This window comes from Ailuropoda melanoleuca, chromosome 9 (genome assembly GCF_002007445.2).
Source record: "Ailuropoda melanoleuca isolate Jingjing chromosome 9, ASM200744v2, whole genome shotgun sequence".
Classification (NCBI taxonomy): Eukaryota; Metazoa; Chordata; class Mammalia; order Carnivora; family Ursidae; genus Ailuropoda; species Ailuropoda melanoleuca.
Window position 1 is genome coordinate 78,483,866 of NC_048226.1, and position 21,059 is coordinate 78,504,924.

General features: G+C 32.6%; 1 protein-coding gene across 1 annotated transcript in view; it reads right to left on the reverse strand.

Annotated features, from left to right (window-relative positions):
* CSMD3 (CUB and Sushi multiple domains 3) overlaps positions 1-21,059 on the reverse strand; it is a 1,149,842-nt gene that overhangs the window by 430,037 nt on the left and 698,746 nt on the right.

Consider the following 21,059-nt stretch of genomic DNA (forward strand, 5'->3'; position numbering starts at 1 on the left):
GATTGCTGGAGGGGAGGAAGGTGGGGGAATGGGTAACAGGGTGATGGGTATTAAGGAGGGCATGTGATGTAATGAGCACAGGGTATTATATACAACTGATGAATCACTGAACTCTAGCTCTGAAACTAATGATACACTATATGTTAATTAATGGAATTTAAATTAAAAAAAGGTTGGTGTCATACCAAGAAATCATTCCAAGACCAAATAAGATTTTCTTCTAGGTTTTCCTCATGGAACTTTATACTTTCATGTCTTTATTTAAGTATTTAATCCATTTTCAGTTGATTTGTGTGTATGATGCCAGATAAAGATCTATCTTCATTCTGTTGCATGTGGATATCCAGTTTTTCCAACACATTTATTGAAGACACTGTCCTTTCCCCATTGGTACCCTTGTTGAAAATCAGATTACATAAATGTAGGTTTATTTCTGGGCTTTCTGTTATGTTTTGCTGGTCTATATGTCTGTGTTTATGCTAGTACTATTTCAAAAAGGAACAAAGGCAAAAATAGACAAGTAGGACAACATCAATCTAAAAAAAGCTGTTCTGAAAAGGAAACAATCAACAGAGTGAAAAGCTAATTTATGCAATGTTAGAAATATTTCTCAAACAATATATCTGTTAAGGGATTAATATCCAAAATATATGAGGAACTTCTCCAACTCAATAGCTAAAACCAAATCGTTAGGATAAGAAAATGGGCAAAGGACATTGAATAGACCTTTTTTATTTCGAGAAAAGACATACAAATGGCCAACCAGGTATAGGGAAAGATGCACAATATCATTAGTCATCATGGAAATGCAAATCAGACCACAATGAACTATCAACTCATATCTGTTAGGATGGTTATTATCCTAAATAAATAAATAAATAAATAAATAAATAAATAAATAAAATACAAGTGTTGGTAAGGATGTGGAGAAATTCATGTACATTATCTGTGGGAATGTAAAATGGTGCAGCTACTGTGGTAAATAATATGCAGGTTCTTTGAAACATTAATAACAAATTACCATATAATCCAGCAATCCAACTTCTGGGGATTTTATCTAAAAAAAATCATAATCAGGACCTTGAAGAGACATATGCATCCCCACATTAGTTGCAGTATTACAACAGCTAAGATGTGAAAGCAACCTTAATGTCCACTGGTGGATGAACGGATAAAGAAAATGTGGTATATACATACAGTGGAATATTATCTAGTCATAAAAAGGAAATCCTGCCATATGCAACATCCTGGATGAACTTTGAGAACATTTTGCTAAGTGAAATAAGCCAGCTACAGAAGGACAAATACTGCATGAATCCACTTACATGCAGAATCTAAAAGACTTAAGCTCATAGAGACAGAAAATAGAATGGTAGTTGCCAGGGCTGGAGGGAGGGGGGAAATGGGGAGCTGATGTCCAATAGACTTAAAGTTTCAGTTATGCAAGATGAGTAAGTTCTAGAGATCTGCTGTAAAACATTGTGCTTCCAGTCAATGATAGTTCACTATACACTTAAATTTTTGTTGAGAGTAGATCTCATGTTATATGTTCACAGTACAAAAAAAAAAAAAAGCAAGAAAAAAATAAGATATCTGAGTAATTCAGGCAATTGAGGTAGAGTGCTAAAAGTTGATCCCCAAGCTGAAGTGGGTTGAGGAAGGAAGAGAAATAAAATTAAAGAAGCCAGTGACAAACTTTAAACATAGATGTGAACTGAGAGAAAACTTGTGAAGTGTAGTCCCAGAGGAAATAAAAAACAATGGCATCAACAGGTTTGATAAAAACAGAAAAGAAAAAATTCCTCAGAGATAGGGAAGGAAAGACTTCTCAGGTGACATACGCTCCTGCTGCTAAGAGGTCCAGGTGTAAGACAGAGCGTGTTACCACCTAATTTTCCACCTCTACCCTCCCGGCGCCCAGTTGCCACAATATCAACCTGATGTAGAACTGATTCAGAAGGACTCAGATTACTGTCAAAAATCTTTTGAAATTATAAAATGCTGTACTATTAACACATTCATATTGAAACTACCTCTGCAGATGCTTATAACATTTCATATTAATGCCTCCTTTCCCATTGTCAGCAGAGTCCAAAAATCTTTTGACAGGCCATTCTTGATGCAAATAGGATATACTCCAAAGAAATCTGTTAAGAAAATGAATGTTAGGTCACTGGATTAGAGTTTACTCCTTCCACCAGGTAGAAAATTCTAAGACTCCTCTCTTTCCATAAGAATGCAGTCTGTAAAATGTGTTGGAAGTACAGTTTGGATATTGTACTTTAAGAAATGCATATTTTTCTTGCTATCACTTAGTTGTGCCACACTTCAGAGATTTTGTAGGTAAGAAAAGTCATTTAAAAACTGAATATTAAGACAGTTGATTGATTTTACTATGCCCAAGTTCATGGACTAGAAACATGACCCATGTTCTAGCCTTGAATAGTAAAATAAATAAATAAATAAATATATATATATAAAATATATATATATAATACATGTATTCTATAGCTATACCTCATTATAAAGCAACATTAATAGTAGCAATTGGTATTTTATTACCATTTTTCCTCTTTACACATTACTGATGCAATAGCAAGAAAAGAAAGAAACAACTTATTAAATTTGCACAATTTTCCTGTAGAAAATCTAAACAGCCTGGCTTGCTTAGCGAATGTGTGACTTATGCAATCATACTGGGCCCCACTCTCAGAAAAACCTCACTTTTGGTTTAATGTTTTTTTGTTGCCACCTTGGAATTCTTTTATTTTAAACAGGAAATCTAACATTTTCATTTTGCACTGAGACTTGAAAATTACGCAGCTGGTGCTGGTGGACGTAAAGGCCTATTTCGTACATATTCATAGGTGAGCACATGCACATGTACTTGTGAGTGGGTATGTGCTGATGTGTAACTGTGGTTAAAACATGAAAGTGATATTGAAAATCACGGCAAAACAAACCTTCATAAACAAAAGCAATTAAGCTTGCAGTAGAAAATAGTTTAAAACATTTTCTTCATATTGTAAAGGAAACGGAAGAGTCATTAGAGCTTAAATTCTCACAGAAAATAAAATAAAATGAACGTTAATTTTCCTTTTTTTTTTTCAAGATTTTATTTATTTATTTGACAGAGACAGCCAGCAAGAGAGGGAACACAAGCAGGGGGAGTGGGAGAGGAAGAAGCAGGCTCATAGCGGAGGAGCCCGATGTGGGGGCTCGATCCCATAACGCCGGGATCACGCCCTGAGCCGAAGGCAGACGCCTAACCGCTGTGCCACCCAGGCGCCCCTGAACGTTAATTTTCAAAGGAAGAACAATAATTTTCAAATGAAGATTTCTCAATGACTAGTTTTAATTAATAGAAAGAACATATCAATATAATGAAGAACCATTTTAGTTTCTAAATAAAGCTGTATATTGAGTCAGCTTTCAATAAAGAAACAATGTAATAACATTTCAATCACTAGGAGTACTGTTTCTTTGTGATTGTGTTTATTTACAGAAAATCTTTAAAATAGCCTTTTGGCAATACTAGAACATATATTTTAATTTTAAGTGAATATTTAGCAAAATTTCAGTGGCATCTCTCTTGTATACAATTTTAAAACGGTTTGATATATATGACTTAGTGAATGTAGCTAAATCATTATTTTTATAAGTAGCAATACCATAAACCATTCAGTCTGGAATTATTCCCATGAATTTAAATTTAAGAGGCACAAGCTTTTAGGATGACTACAGTAACTAAAGTGAGAAATTGGGGTGCCGGGGTAGCTCAGTCAGTTAAGAATCTGACTCTTGATTTCAGCTTATTTCATAATCTCAGGGTTGTGGGATTGAGCCCCACATTGCACTCTGCACTCAGTGTGGAGTCTGCTTGGGATTCTCTTTCTCCTCTTCCTCTGCCCACCCCTCCCATCCCGTTCGTGTGCTCACTCTCTCTCGCTCTAATAAATAAAATCTTTAAAAAAATAAAGTGAGAAATTGATGAATGCCATTGAGTTTGAAAACAAAAGAAAAAATGACATGCATATTTTTAGAATGTCAATATTTTAATAATACCTCACAGTTTATATGATACTTTCACCAATATCATCTCCTATAATCCTAACCAGCTTCTTTGTCCTTTCCATTTACAGAAGGGGAAACTAAAGAATGTTTCTGAGAGGGTACAGAACTTATCAATGTCACTGACTTTATAAATGGTAGGGTCAGAATGCTGATGCCATATAAGCAAAATGGCACTGCTATTAAAATTGATAACCTTACCCATGCAGAGAATTTATTGTTGGTAAATGTAAAGTTCAGGTTAAAAATTAAATTAGATTGGATGATAATTTTCTTTTAAATGATAACTCACTTCACTCCGACAGTATTTTGGAAGACTGTGCGCGATGTTATAATTATTTATTTACCTGTTAATTACTTATAGCTTAGGAAACCTAAAGAAATATACTGCTTACAATAAGAATATTAAAATGCTACATTCTTAGAAAATTTTAAAGACTCTAGAGAAGACAATTTGAAAGGATGCACAGGTAGAGCAAGAGGAAAGAAGAAATGGTGAAATGAACAATTCCCTCCCCCTTTTATTTATACATCAATGTGTTTTTCTTTTTGATTTTTAGAAAAGATAAAATTGCGGAGGCTATTTGTAAGGTGAAACTGCATTTAACATTTAAAATGTAGGTTGGACTCTTAAAAATGTGTTTCTTTAGAAGCAAAAATAAATAGTCTGTACCAGATGCATTTTCTTCAAAATGCTTGCATCACATAAATAAAATCACTGTGACAAACACTTGATTCAATTTTGCATACCTCCTGGAATGTGCCAACTGAAACGATTGCCTGCCCCTTGTGCCAGGATATTTCATTAAAAACAAATGATTAAACAAGATAAGATAAATAGATATGGAAGCAAGCAAATTTGATATAACTGCTAGGTAAAATCATTCCCTGAAGAGATTCTTAAATCTACGAAATGGTCTGTTAAGCAATGTTATTATATGCAGCAAACTAAACTTAATCTTTATAAAAAGAGTGTCATCTCAAAGGAGAGAACTAAAAAGGAATGGGCATTGAAAAAATTTTGTCTCAGATGTACTTTCAGAAATTTCAGCATGTTGAACATATTGTAACAATTTGTCCACACTACAGAGAGCTCTGTCTCTGCTATGTTGAAGGAATATCATTAACAGCCTAAAATGAATCTAAGAACTTTCAAATCAGAAGCAAGTGTATAAATATCATTAATCTACAAAGAATAGTGCCTTACACTCAAAACATTAATTCCCATGTCATTTCTGCATGTAACAGATTAATGCATGGATATCATAATAGTACAATTTAAGCTAAGTAATTTAAATTATTTCTCATTTTTAAATCGTTTCTTTGAATGAAGAACATAAGAGGATCATTTCTTGTTACTAAAATACAGTATCTTTCAATAAATACATTCACAAATTTAAAATGCCTTTTTATAGTGACTAAATTATTATAATTATTTATAAAAATTATGACAGTAAATCATAATTTCAAATGGAGAATTAAAAGAGAGAAAATAACTGCCCTGAGTATAGGAATTATGTGTTCTAGTAGTGTCTTACTTATTTAGTTGGTTATTTATTTTTAATTACCAAATAAAATGAAGAGATGACCTTGGGCATATGTAATGAGATAAAACCTTACAGAATAGAGTGATTTAAAGAGTGAAGAGTTGTCAGCCAAATAAGAAAAAAGAGCTTTCCAAGAGCAGACAGCATTACAAATACAAAGATAGAGACAGTAATGGGTAAGGCATACTGCAGGAAAGGTATGCAGGCTAATCTGGTTAGAGAAAATGGCTCAGGGGGTCAACTAAGGAGCTTGGATTTATAGGAGGGCACATTATGAAGCTATTTTAGTTTTTAAGCAGGAAAGTGACCTGGCCACATCTCTGATTTAGAAGTTTAACTCTGATGATGGTGCCTATTAGGGCTAGTAGGGGGATGGAGCACCAGTAGCTGGAGTGAAAGCGAGTGCTGCTGTTACCCAGGTAAGACTGATCAGCTGCTGCAAAACATACCTGGAACATATTGATGAAATGTAAATTAATTTGGTAGTGTGTCTGTTTCTTTAAAAGGAAAAAATCATCTCAACCATGTGCCATACATTCAAAATTATAACAATATTACAAAACAACATATTTTATGGATTTTTTTTCCAAGAGAGGTAGGATTTGCATAATATTGACTTTGTGCATGTCTGTGTGTGTTTTATATTGTACACTTTATCACAGTTGGCTACAATTTTCCCAAATTATCATGGATACTCAAGAATGTTCAGGAAATTTTCAAAAATTAACTGAAATAGCTTTAATAATAACAAACCTTTCTTGAATATTGAGTTGAATAATTAATAAAGTTATAAACGTGTCCATACAGGTATCCAAATAAATATTTACTGACTTCAATTCTAAGTTTTATTTTTTAATTTTTAAATTTAATTTAATCTTATTGTGAGAGAGAGAGAGAAAGAGTGGGGGGAGGAAGAGAAGCAGAAGGAGAGAGAGAGAAAGATAATCTTAAGCAGGTTCCAGGAACAGTGCTGTGCCTGATGCCAGGCTCCAACCCACGACCCTGAGATCATGACCTGAACCGAAATCAAGAGTCAGAGGCTTAATCCACTATGCCATCCAGGTGCCCCTAGAGTCTTCAAATATTTTCTATACCTTTAAAAAGCTTATAGTACTTAGGAAATATGCTTATAATGATTAATAAACAAAATGCCTCCAGAAAACGTAGGGCATTTATTTTATAACAGATGTTTAAAATGCCTTAATATGATTTCTAAGAACATGTTTCCTTCCAAAATCACAGAAAGAAAATTAGGAAGGAATAAGAACTACAGGAAACTTTCTCTAAATTTTATTTTTTTTAATAGTCATTTACTTTCCCCAAGGAAAATAAATCAATGCATGGTGACAGGATCAAGTGACTTTCAGTGTTTATTCCCACAAACTTCTAATTTGCCTTTTTAGCATAGCAGAAAATAGAAAGGTAAAAACTGTATTTACCAGATTCCCTTGCAGCTATAATTGTGTAGGCTGATTAAATTATATCAATTAGATATATCCTTAAGATATCTGGTTTCCTGATGCTTTTGGCTGACTTTTTCTGCTGGCAAGTCAAAGTTCTAGAAATGTCGGTTGCCCCATCCACCTCCCAGCATTATTACAGTAATCACCTTTCAGCTCCATGGGTGTTGGAAAAATAATTACAAGGAAGTAGCTTACTGGCCTTGGTTTCCTGGTTACTTGATCTTAGTTATAGTAGGGTGTCTTTGCATTTAGTGGTGTCAAGGAGGCCAGTATATTTTCTACTTTCTTGATTGTGGTAGAGTTAGTAGCACCTCTGTGGTATTCTGGCACTCATCTCCAGCCTGCAACTCCAACCTGTCTACAAATTTTGAAAGCATGTAATTTACTGTATTAAAATCCTTTCTCCTTAAAATGTGTGGCCCTTTCTTATATTGAACCTGTTTTTTATACTATGTATCTCCTTGTTTATGGAAGTTTTTTTAATAATCTCATAGAACAATTAATATATTATTTATTTTTGAATTATGTCTATTATATTTGTATATTTTATATTCTATTGCCATAGTCTTTTGTGAGCAAGATTATAAAGAAAAGTTACCTAAAAGATAATGCTTTGCGCCTGGTTTTTGTGTCTGAAAGCATAAATTGACAGAGCTATACTATACTGTTCTTGGATTAGGAGGGAGGGAAGGGCATGGTGGGTAAAGATTCCTTTGCAGCTCATGATACGACGACCTACTTCTCCTCTCGCTAACGTTTCCAGTCTCACCTCAAGTTCTGTTTTCATTTTGTTGTTGTTGTTGTTTTTCTTTCCCCTACTACATCTCCAGTCATCCTTCTAGGTGATGTCAATATCCATATGGACATTCTACCCAAGTGTCTTTCAAAATCCTCACTTCCAATGGATCTGTCTTCCTCTTCCATTCCACCTCAGTCATTCATTTCCATGGTCAAATGTTAAGACTGTGTCATTGTCTACAACTTCAATTTCATACTCTCTGAGGATTATTTTCTATCTTTCTAGGCAACTCTCACTGGTCCATCATGTCTTAATATTCTTCTATTTATTTCAGAACAATCATTATGATCACTTTTTTTGCACACTTAATGTCTTTGTATCCTGCTTCACTGTTCTTTTCTGGAAAATTCTTAGCCCTGATTAAATTCAAATTTTAATGTACTTCAAGAGTGGACCTACATGGATAAATATGGTGAGAAACACAGCTTAAATTATGTTAACTGCCCCACACTTGAAGTTTATAACTGATGAACACTAGAGGGCCTGTAACATTATTAGGCAATTATATATTTTCCTGGTCGATTTACTTTCTCATCCTCTTCAATGACTCCTTCCTATCTCGCTCCTCCCTCTTCATATTTTCTATACCTTTCTCTCTTTCTCACTCTTATGTAATTTTATTTTCTCATCGAGTAAACATCAAGAACAAGGAGTATTGATACTACTATCAAGGTCTGAATAGTGAGAGGGAGACTGTTCCTGTTTCAGACAGGTGCTTAAAATAGAAGTTAATAACAATGGACCATGGGCCAAGTCTAGCCTGCCATGTGCTTTTTAAAAAGTTTTTATTTAAATTCCAGTTAGTTAACATACAGTGTAAAATTAGTTTCTGGTGTTCAATATATAGTGATTCAACACTTCCATTTAACAACTGGTGTTTATCGCAAGTGCTCTCCTTAATTCCCACCACTTATTTCACTCATCTCCCCACCCACCTCCCCTCTGGTAACCATAAGTTTGTTCCTTATATGGAAGAGTCTTTTTCTTGGTTTGCATCTCTCTTTTTCCCTTTGGTTGTTTTTGTTTCTTAAATTCCACATATGAAAGAAATTATATGGTATTTGTCTTTATCTGAACGACTCATTTAACTTATCATAATACTCTCTAGCTCCATCCATGTTGTTGCAAATGTCAAGATTTTATTCTTTTTTATGGATGAGTAATATTCCTTTATATATATACCACTTCTTTATCCACTCATCAGTTAATGAAAAATTGGGCTGTTTCCACAATTTGGCTATTATAGATAATCCTACTATAAACATTGGGGTGCATGTATCTCTTTGAATTGGTATTTTTGTATTCTTTGGGTAAATACCTAGTAGTGCAATTGCTGGATAGTAGGGTAACCTGTATTTTTAACTTTTTGAGGAACCTCCATACTGTTTTCCACAGTGACTGCACCAGTGTGCATTCCTACCAACAGTACACGAGTATTCATTTTTCTCCACAACACTTGTTTCTTGGGTGTTGATTTTATCATTCTGACAGGTGTGAAGTGATATTTCATTTTAGTTTGATTTCTATTCTCCTGATAGTCAGTGATGATAAGCATCTTTTCTTGTGTCTGTTGGCCATCTGTGTATCTTCTTTGGAAAAATATCTATTCATTTCTTCTGCTGGCAGAGCTAGAACAATCCTAAAATTTGTATGGAACCATAAAAGACCCTGAATAACCAAAACAACCTTGAAAAGGAAAACAAAGCTGGGGGCATCACAATTTTGGACTTCAAGTTATATTACAAACAATAGTGATCAAAGCAGTATGGTGGTACTGGCACAAAAACAGACACACAGATCAATGGAACAGAATAGAAAACACAGAAATGAACTCACAACTATATGCTCAATTAATCTTTGACAAAGGAGGAAAGAATATCCAATGGGCAAAAGACAGTCTCTTCAACAAATGGTGTCGGGAAAATTGGATAGCAACATGCAAAACAATGAAAATGGACTACTTTCTTACACCATCTTACACTTACATCTTACATTTTCTTAGACAACATTACAAAAATAAATTCAAAATGGATTAAAAACCTAAATGTGAGACCCAAAACCATAAAAATCCCAGAGGAAAACACAAGCAATAACCTCTTTGACATAAAACATAGAAACTTCTTTCAAAATATGTCTCCTGCCATCTGATTTTACAAATAAAGTTTTACTAACATAGCCATGCTCATTCATTAATGTGTTGTCTATGGTTTGTGAAGCCTAAAATACTTATTATCTGGCTTTTTACAAAGAAGGCTGTAACCCTCCAACTCAAAAGTTAGAACAAAGAAAATTTTTTTTCCTAAGAAAAAAAATTTTTTCACTGACATTTTTTAGAACTGCCAGCACTTGGTGGTAGTAGTCGGGGAAGTTTAGTTGGATTTATAGTTGTTTTTACATTTTTTAAAGTGACATCTATGCCTCCATCACTCCCACTCTTCTGCCCTTGCTACACCACTGCCGGATGAAATTCCCCTGCTTCTATCTGAGGCCAATCACTCAACCTGTATATGGGATCATGTTCCCTGTCATTTACTTAAGAACACCACTCCAGTGATGTGAACCCTCTTTTCTGCATCATCAATTTTTCCTCATGGATTACACATGGAGTGTAAGAAAAAGTGCAGTCAGTGATCATTTCTAGAAATTTCTCAGCAACAGGTGGAGTGAGGCAAGTTTTGAATGGAAAAATGATAGTTTAGTTTAGATCATGATAATGAGACAGATTAAATACCATTAATTATATAACATTGAAGTAAAGATGCTCACTAGAGAGTGGATATGTGAACCTGGAATTTTGGGAAAAGATTAGAGCTGGGGATAAATATTTGGGGTAACAATCAATATGTAGTATATAATGGTATTAGATATATAGTATAGAAAAAAAGGGGAAGATCATTTAAAAATTGAAAAGAAGAGGATTTAGTGAAGAAAAACTGAAAAGAAGTGCCAATAAGGTACCTGTAAGGCTGCAAGAAAGATAGGGTAGTTTCTAGAAAAAAAAAATGCAATTTAATACTTTCAAAGGAAATTTTAAAGAAAGTTTTTCAAGAAAGAATGTTCAATGTGTCAAATGCTGCTAAGAGGCAAAGTAAGATAAGGACTGACAAATTACAGTTGGATTTGATTACATGATGATCAATGACGACTTTGAAGGAAGCAGCTTCAATGAAGTACTGAGAGAGAAAGTCTAAATGATATAGGAGAAGGGGATGTGGAAACATCAAACACAGGTAAAAAAAAATTTTATGAGGAGTTCTGCTATAAGGCGGAACTGGAAAATAGTGCAATGTATTAGTTTTTAAGACTAAAAAATGCAATTGGTCCTGAAGGAGAGGAAAGAGCCAAAGATGTCTTCCGGACCACGTGGAGATAACAAGACTTCAGAGGAAATAGGATGCTTAACCTGAGCTCAAAATGATTCTGCCTCAACAAAGTTGCTTCCATTCAAAGAATGACATTAAAACCATAATTCTGCTGCAAGTGTCCCTTTTGGCTTATATATAAGAAATATATTCATGGCGACCAAAACATGTGCCCTCCAAAAACTATTCTATATTAAGAAAGCTTTCCAGTACCTTCACACAACCCCAAGAAGAGTGGGACAATGGAGAGAAGGGATGCTTGATAATGACAAATAGAATTTCCTGGCCATTCAGCAGGTGGAGATGGTGCAAAAGATGCAATTTAATTTTTTGACAAGTAATATAACTTTCACACAAGTTCGTGGTATAAAATTTATACTGGGTAAATAAAAGTTAGTTATTTTGCATACTTAATAAATGTTGATAAACATTTTTAAAATATCTATTTGAATGAGTGCCATTATATTAGCACGTCCAAGATACCCATATATTTTTGTGGAGTACAGAGAGTAAAGCTCCATTAGAGAACACCAAAAACCAAAAACCACTTGAGTAGTTGCTATGGAAATGTAAGGAAAATAGCAAAAATGTGAAACATTACAAAAGAAGAACAATAGTTACTGATTAGTATGAAAGAAAGGGATGGTTTAAAGGTTTCTCAAAGTTTAATCTTTGATTGAATGGAAGAATAAACAAAATAAGTATCAAGGTGGGAGTCAGTTGGCATTATACCATGACTCATTTAACTATCAAATGAATCACTCTGTTCAGTTCAAAAATTCCAAAAAGAGTCATATAGATCTAATTTCAGGATCTAATGTCTAATCTATCCGGAGGGGTAATTTTTTTTAACACAAATTAGCAACTTCCCTGCTTATACCAGTAATTGTTTTATAATACGACATAAGGATATTATTGTTTAATCTGCATCAGGAGCCAAAGAATAGTTACGTCATTAATAACGTGACTGAAGGTAAATAGAATAAATAAGTCATCCTCACAAGTTCTTTTCAAGTTTCCATAATTTGTATGCATACGTATTTCTTTAGATTTTCTTCTAAGTCAGTTGCCTAAAATTTTAATCAATTTTTCTCCTACCCTCTAAAATTCTTGTTTTAGCGACACAGTCCCCATTTCCAACTTTTCAGTGAAGTCTACAGTAAAAGAATAAATCCACAAGTGAGTTTTGCACAGTTATTTTAACGTTCTTTGACATAATGCAACTAAAAGTGCTCTTCAATAATAGCCACATTGATTATACACATATAAATTAATAATATATACTAACAATAAGAAAAATGATAGCACTTATGTACTCACTTTTCCCAAGAGTTATGCTATGCATTTTATATGTATTAGCTCATTTTATTTTATGGCAACCCTGTGAAATAGATCCTACATTTACCCAGTTTTACAGCTAAAAAAGTTGAGGCTTACATTGATTGTTCCTAAGATCATACAGCTAGTAGAGGTGAATCAAGAATTAGAATATAAACTGCTTGACTAAGTCCACGCTTTTAAGCACTACAACTGTCCTTGGCTGCACCGCCTTTTAATGAGTGTGTTATATATTGCCACTCAATTTTCTGTTCTTCTGTAGTAACATTTTATAAATAAATAGGAATTCAGCAACAAAACATGTTCAATCTTCTTTGTTAATAGTAAGTATTGCAATTAAAATAAAACAAATTAGCTTCATTGGAGAATAGAAAAAGAATGTTGTCCCTTTAGGGGGAAAATATTTCCAATTGTTTACCGTTTTAAGGAAAATAATTAAATATTCAATAGGCTGAATGCTATTAAGTGAAGGATTGAATATTCCCATGCAATCTAAATTCTATGTGTGGCCAGCAGCACTGTGAACAGTTCAAAGAATAAAATTTCTAGCCTGAGGAATCTTAATGTGCTTTTTGTAATTCAGGAGAAACAAACAGATATTAGCAGCGATATTTTCACCAAATATAACAACATTAGGTCATAATGATGGAGAATGAAGAGGAACATAACTTGCAGGCTTCTGGATAGACTTCTCCGAGATAGACTTATATTTTAGAAGACTGAAAAAAAAAAGGAAAAATAAGAGGGAAAAAAAGAAATTTACAAATAAAATTCTTTGGTGTTTGTAGTCAGACAATATTTTAATTTATGATCTACTAAATATATACAACTACTTTGCAAGTATGTTTATAACTTTCAACTGAAAAGATGAATAAAAGCCAAATACAGAGATAAGTTTATTTTCATTGATACTATACTAATTTAATTATTGAATATATAGATAAGCAGAGTCTAAAATTTTATTTCTCAGTTATTAGGTCCAAGAACAAATTCTTAGACTATATTCATGATTTTATCAGATAAAATTTTGAATGTTAATCCTGGATATCCCAATTCCACTCTTCTTTTTCTTTAAGAAAGGAAATAAAAATCCAGAGTATTGAGTTTGCTCAGAAAATCATTCATTCAATGAGTATTTTTTGATTACTAGTATGGATCAGACACTGTTGCATGTTAACAAGACAAGTTCCCAACCTTCTTTGAACATAATTCCTGATGTATGACACCTGAATTAAGGGCAGAACTGGGGCCACTTCCCATTTTTTTTAACTGAAAAACAAAAGAAAGAAAAACTCCCTTTTAAATAGTTGGTAGTTTGCTTTGGAAAAACTTTTAAGATTAGTCTTTAAGAAAATCATAAATTAACTGAATAGTGTAAAATATTTAATTAATAAAGTATACGGGTCTTGCTATTGAAACCAAAATGTACATTCTGTGGGCTTCTGATTAATCATGAGTTTTATTTATCATGCAGTTGTTACCAAAAGTTTTAAAATGTTTTATTAAATTTTAAATAAAAATTGCCCTTTCCCCCCTCTAATTTGCAGATGAAAAAACCAGAAATATGCTTCAATAAAGAGCAACCAGAACAGAATTAAATATATGTTGGAAGTTAAGAAGTGAAAGGAAGTATCTATTTCCACTCTCAATCTTTGTAAGATGAATAAATAACAGTTATGTTGCCATGCCATCTAAATTAAACAGCAATATAAATATAATGATGGTTACAGAAGGGAGGTATAAAATACACAACTTCTCTGATGTTGATGTTTCAGGAATTTATTGCAAATAAAAAGAGGNTTGAATGGAAGAATAAACAAAATAAGTATCAAGGTGGGAGTCAGTTGGCATTATACCATGACTCATTTAACTATCAAATGAATCACTCTGTTCAGTTCAAAAATTCCAAAAAGAGTCATATAGATCTAATTTCAGGATCTAATGTCTAATCTATCCGGAGGGGTAATTTTTTTTAACACAAATTAGCAACTTCCCTGCTTATACCAGTAATTGTTTTATAATACAACATAAGGATATTATTGTTTAATCTGCATCAGGAGCCAAAGAATAGTTACGTCATTAATAACGTGACTGAAGGTAAATAGAATAAATAAGTCATCCTCACAAGTTCTTTTCAAGTTTCCATAATTTGTATGCATACGTATTTCTTTAGATTTTCTTCTAAGTCAGTTGCCTAAAATTTTAATCAATTTTTCTCCTACCCTCTAAAATTCTTGTTTTAGCGACACAGTCCCCATTTCCAACTTTTCAGTGAAGTCTACAGTAAAAGAATAAATCCACAAGTGAGTTTTGCACAGTTATTTTAACGTTCTTTGACATAATGCAACTAAAAGTGCTCTTCAATAATAGCCACATTGATTATACACATATAAATTAATAATATATACTAACAATAAGAAAAATGATAGCACTTATGTACTCACTTTTCCCAAGAGTTATGCTATGCATTTTATATGTATTAGCTCATTTTATTTTATGGCAACCCTGTGAAATAGATCCTACATTTACCCAGTTTTACAGCTAAAAAAGTTGAGGCTTACATTGATTGTTCCTAAGATCATACAGCTAGTAGAGGTGAATCAAGAATTAGAATATAAACTGCTTGACTAAGTCCACGCTTTTAAGCACTACAACTGTCCTTGGCTGCACCGCCTTTTAATGAGTGTGTTATATATTGCCACTCAATTTTCTGTTCTTCTGTAGTAACATTTTATAAATAAATAGGAATTCAGCAACAAAACATGTTCAATCTTCTTTGTTAATAGTAAGTATTGCAATTAAAATAAAACAAATTAGCTTCATTGGAGAATAGAAAAAGAATGTTGTCCCTTTAGGGGGAAAATATTTCCAATTGTTTACCGTTTTAAGGAAAATAATTAAATATTCAATAGGCTGAATGCTATTAAGTGAAGGATTGAATATTCCCATGCAATCTAAATTCTATGTGTGGCCAGCGGCACTGTGAACAGTTCAAAGAATAAAATTTCTAGCCTGAGGAATCTTAATGTGCTTTTTGTAATTCAGGAGAAACAAACAGATATTAGCAGCGATATTTTCACCAAATATAACAACATTAGGTCATAATGATGGAGAATGAAGAGGAACATAACTTGCAGGCTTCTGGATAGACTTCTCCGAGATAGACTTATATTTTAGAAGACTGAAAAAAAAAAGGAAAAGTAAGAGGGAAAAAAAGAAATTTACAAATAAAATTCTTTGGTGTTTGTAGTCAGACAATATTTTAATTTATGATCTACTAAATATATACAACTACTTTGCAAGTATGTTTATAACTTTCAACTGAAAAGATGAATAAAAGCCAAATACAGAGATAAGTTTATTTTCATTGATACTATACTAATTTAATTATTGAATATATAGATAAGCAGAGTCTAAAATTTTATTTCTCAGTTATTAGGTCCAAGAACAAATTCTTAGACTATATTCATGATTTTATCAGATAAAATTTTGAATGTTAATCCTGGATATCCCAATTCCACTCTTCTTTTTCTTTAAGAAAGGAAATAAAAATCCAGAGTATTGAGTTTGCTCAGAAAATCATTCATTCAATGAGTATTTTTTGATTACTAGTATGGATCAGACACTGTTGCATGTTAACAAGACAAGTTCCCAACCTTCTTTGAACATAATTCCTGATGTATGACACCTGAATTAAGGGCAGAACTGGGGCCACTTCCCATTTTTTTTTAACTGAAAAACAAAAGAAAGAAAAACTCCCTTTTAAATAGTTGGTAGTTTGCTTTGGAAAAACTTTTAATTATAAGATTAGTCTTTAAGAAAATCATAAATTAACTGAATAGTGTAAAATATTTAATTAATAAAGTATACGGGTCTTGCTATTGAAACCAAAATGTACATTCTGTGGGCTTCTGATTAATCATGAGTTTTATTTATCATGCAGTTGTTACCAAAAGTTTTAAAATGCTTTATTATATTTTAAATAAAAATTGCCCTTTCCCCCCTCTAATTTGCAGATGAAAAAACCAGAAATATGCTTCAATAAAGAGCAACCAGAACAGAATTAAATATATGTTGGAAGTTAAGAAGTGAAAGGAAGTATCTATTTCCACTCTCAATCTTTGTAAGATGAATAAATAACAGTTATGTTGCCATGCCATCTAAATTAAACAGCAATATAAATATAATGATGGTTACAGAAGGGAGGTATAAAATACACAACTTCTCTGATGTTGATGTTTCAGGAATTTATTGCAAATAAAAAGAGGGAAAGAGAAAACAATTACCTTCAACCCAAACTCTGCACTGGAGGCCTTCATCCTCCTCTCATTCTTTTCTGCTAAATAATAAGGGTTTCAAAGATTTTTGGAAGAGAGTGTAAAAGTAACAATAATAAGAAATAACAAAACACATTAAAAGTTAGAATTAATTCTCAGGACAAAAGGAATATACTAGTACNCCAGTAATTGTTTTATAATACGACATAAGGATATTATTGTTTAATCTGCATCAGGAGCCAAAGAATAGTTACGTCATTAATAACGTGACTGAAGGTAAATAGAATAAATAAGTCATCCTCACAAGTTCTTTTCAAGTTTCCATAATTTGTATGCATACGTATTTCTTTAGATTTTCTTCTAAGTCAGTTGCCTAAAATTTTAATCAATTTTTCTCCTACCCTCTAAAATTCTTGTTTTAGCGACACAGTCCCCATTTCCAACTTTTCAGTGAAGTCTACAGTAAAAGAATAAATCCACAAGTGAGTTTTGCACAGTTATTTTAACGTTCTTTGACATAATGCAACTAAAAGTGCTCTTCAATAATAGCCACATTGATTATACACATATAAATTAATAATATATACTAACAATAAGAAAAATGATAGCACTTATGTACTCACTTTTCCCAAGAGTTATGCTATGCATTTTATATGTATTAGCTCATTTTATTTTATGGCAACCCTGTGAAATAGATCCTACATTTACCCAGTTTTACAGCTAAAAAAGTTGAGGCTTACATTGATTGTTCCTAAGATCATACAGCTAGTAGAGGTGAATCAAGAATTAGAATATAAACTGCTTGACTAAGTCCACGCTTTTAAGCACTACAACTGTCCTTGGCTGCACCGCCTTTTAATGAGTGTGTTATATATTGCCACTCAATTTTCTGTTCTTCTGTAGTAACATTTTATAAATAAATAGGAATTCAGCAACAAAACATGTTCAATCTTCTTTGTTAATAGTAAGTATTGCAATTAAAATAAAACAAATTAGCTTCATTGGAGAATAGAAAAAGAATGTTGTCCCTTTAGGGGGAAAATATTTCCAATTGTTTACCGTTTTAAGGAAAATAATTAAATATTCAATAGGCTGAATGCTATTAAGTGAAGGATTGAATATTCCCATGCAATCTAAATTCTATGTGTGGCCAGCGGCACTGTGAACAGTTCAAAGAATAAAATTTCTAGCCTGAGGAATCTTAATGTGCTTTTTGTAATTCAGGAGAAACAAACAGATATTAGCAGCGATATTTTCACCAAATATAACAACATTAGGTCATAATGATGGAGAATGAAGAGGAACATAACTTGCAGGCTTCTGGATAGACTTCTCCGAGATAGACTTATATTTTAGAAGACTGAAAAAAAAAAGGAAAAGTAAGAGGGAAAAAAAGAAATTTACAAATAAAATTCTTTGGTGTTTGTAGTCAGACAATATTTTAATTTATGATCTACTAAATATATACAACTACTTTGCAAGTATGTTTATAACTTTCAACTGAAAAGATGAATAAAAGCCAAATACAGAGATAAGTTTATTTTCATTGATACTATACTAATTTAATTATTGAATATATAGATAAGCAGAGTCTAAAATTTTATTTCTCAGTTATTAGGTCCAAGAACAAATTCTTAGACTATATTCATGATTTTATCAGATAAAATTTTGAATGTTAATCCTGGATATCCCAATTCCACTCTTCTTTTTCTTTAAGAAAGGAAATAAAAATCCAGAGTATTGAGTTTGCTCAGAAAATCATTCATTCAATGAGTATTTTTTGATTACTAGTATGGATCAGACACTGTTGCATGTTAACAAGACAAGTTCCCAACCTTCTTTGAACATAATTCCTGATGTATGACACCTGAATTAAGGGCAGAACTGGGGCCACTTCCCATTTTTTTTTAACTGAAAAACAAAAGAAAGAAAAACTCCCTTTTAAATAGTTGGTAGTTTGCTTTGGAAAAACTTTTAATTATAAGATTAGTCTTTAAGAAAATCATAAATTAACTGAATAGTGTAAAATATTTAATTAATAAAGTATACGGGTCTTGCTATTGAAACCAAAATGTACATTCTGTGGGCTTCTGATTAATCATGAGTTTTATTTATCATGCAGTTGTTACCAAAAGTTTTAAAATGCTTTATTATATTTTAAATAAAAATTGCCCTTTCCCCCCTCTAATTTGCAGATGAAAAAACCAGAAATATGCTTCAATAAAGAGCAACCAGAACAGAATTAAATATATGTTGGAAGTTAAGAAGTGAAAGGAAGTATCTATTTCCACTCTCAATCTTTGTAAGATGAATAAATAACAGTTATGTTGCCATGCCATCTAAATTAAACAGCAATATAAATATAATGATGGTTACAGAAGGGAGGTATAAAATACACAACTTCTCTGATGTTGATGTTTCAGGAATTTATTGCAAATAAAAAGAGGGAAAGAGAAAACAATTACCTTCAACCCAAACTCTGCACTGGAGGCCTTCATCCTCCTCTCATTCTTTTCTGCTAAATAATAAGGGTTTCAAAGATTTTTGGAAGAGAGTGTAAAAGTAACAATAATAAGAAATAACAAAACACATTAAAAGTTAGAATTAATTCTCAGGACAAAAGGAATATACTAGTACTAATTTTATTCAACATATTAATATTGTGTATCACCAATGATAGAGGGTGATGATACGACCTAGTTGCTGCAACTGAGGTGGGGGGTGTAGACATTGAGTGGATTTACATATGAAGTTTCATGCTCTCTTTGATTCAAACATGATGGATCTATTTGCAGCTATATTAAAAACTAGGTCCTAACATGAGTTTTCTTCCTACCAAAAGAAGGCTAACATCTTCCTCTGATTGTCACAACCAAGAAGTAACACAGAATGCTACACAGAGATCAAGCACTCAGGGCAGAGGGTCAGGCGGTAAGCTACTGCACATCAGAAACAGGAAGGAATGAAAACTCCCAATTGTAATTATTCAGAAGCAATTTGAAAGTATAGTGAATGATACAAGCCTGACAATACAACTTGTGAAGAAGATACTAAGAAGCATGTGCGCACAGGCACAGGAAAGTTCCTGTTCCAAAAACAAAACACAATCCAAGAGACCAGTATGGCACAAGAACAGCCTCATGTGATGTTAAAAAAGGAATTAGTAGCTAAGTTTGTCAGGAACAATAATAAAAAGAAAGATAATTATCTTATAGTACCTAAGTTTTTAACTGTTTCAATTCTACAATTTTATTAAATATGATGTCTGGGTAAGACATTATTCTTGGTGCTGAGAATACAGCAATGAATCAGAAAGACTTCAGTCTCTGCTTCTATGTATGCATACGGTTGGAGAAATATACAAATAGACTAATGAATCATATCATTTTTGATGGGGATAAAATTCTGTGAAGTAAATAACGCAGAAAAAAGAGCATAGGTGCTTTATGTATGAAAATTAACAATTTAAAAAATGAGAGTACATGATACATAAGTATGTATGCAGGTTGAGAGAAGAGTTAAGTACAAATCCTTAAGCCATGGAGGTGCCTGGCATACTCAGGGAATAACAAAAAGGCCAGAGTGGCTGGACCAGAATGATCCAGGGGCAGAGTAGTAGGAGATAAGGGCTAATGGCAGAATTCAGATTATATTATGCAAAATGACTAAATTTCTTCTACTGTAAGGTAAGTCACAAAAACATATTCTGTTGATAGAAGGCCATACAAGTAGTAGCTTTGTAAAGAGAAAAAAAATATTCTAATGTTCATTAAAAATGTTCTTTCTGAAAGGATATATGGATTTATGCTTACAACTTGTCTCCCCAATTTTTTAAAAAAATCTAGGACTTGGAATAAAAAATTACTGACAATCTGTATGTGGGATATTCCGATGTTCACAAGTAATTTCAATTTTTTTTTGTTTGCAAATATTCTTATAGCTTTTATTTTTAAATTGTAAAATATCTATCCAAAATACTACGTTCTTCCAAACTGAGTAGTTTATTTCTTTTTTTTTTTTTTTCTTTTCGGTCAAAAGGAAATCCTGTTTCAAATCATGAGCACTTGTAATCTATGGGCAGCAATGAGGTAGATCTATATTCTCCTAGGTGAAAATTTTCTATCTCCTCTCACCTGCCTTACAAAGGCACAAGTTGGTAGCCTCATTTCCTACTTCATTGAGAAATCCGAATTAATCATAAA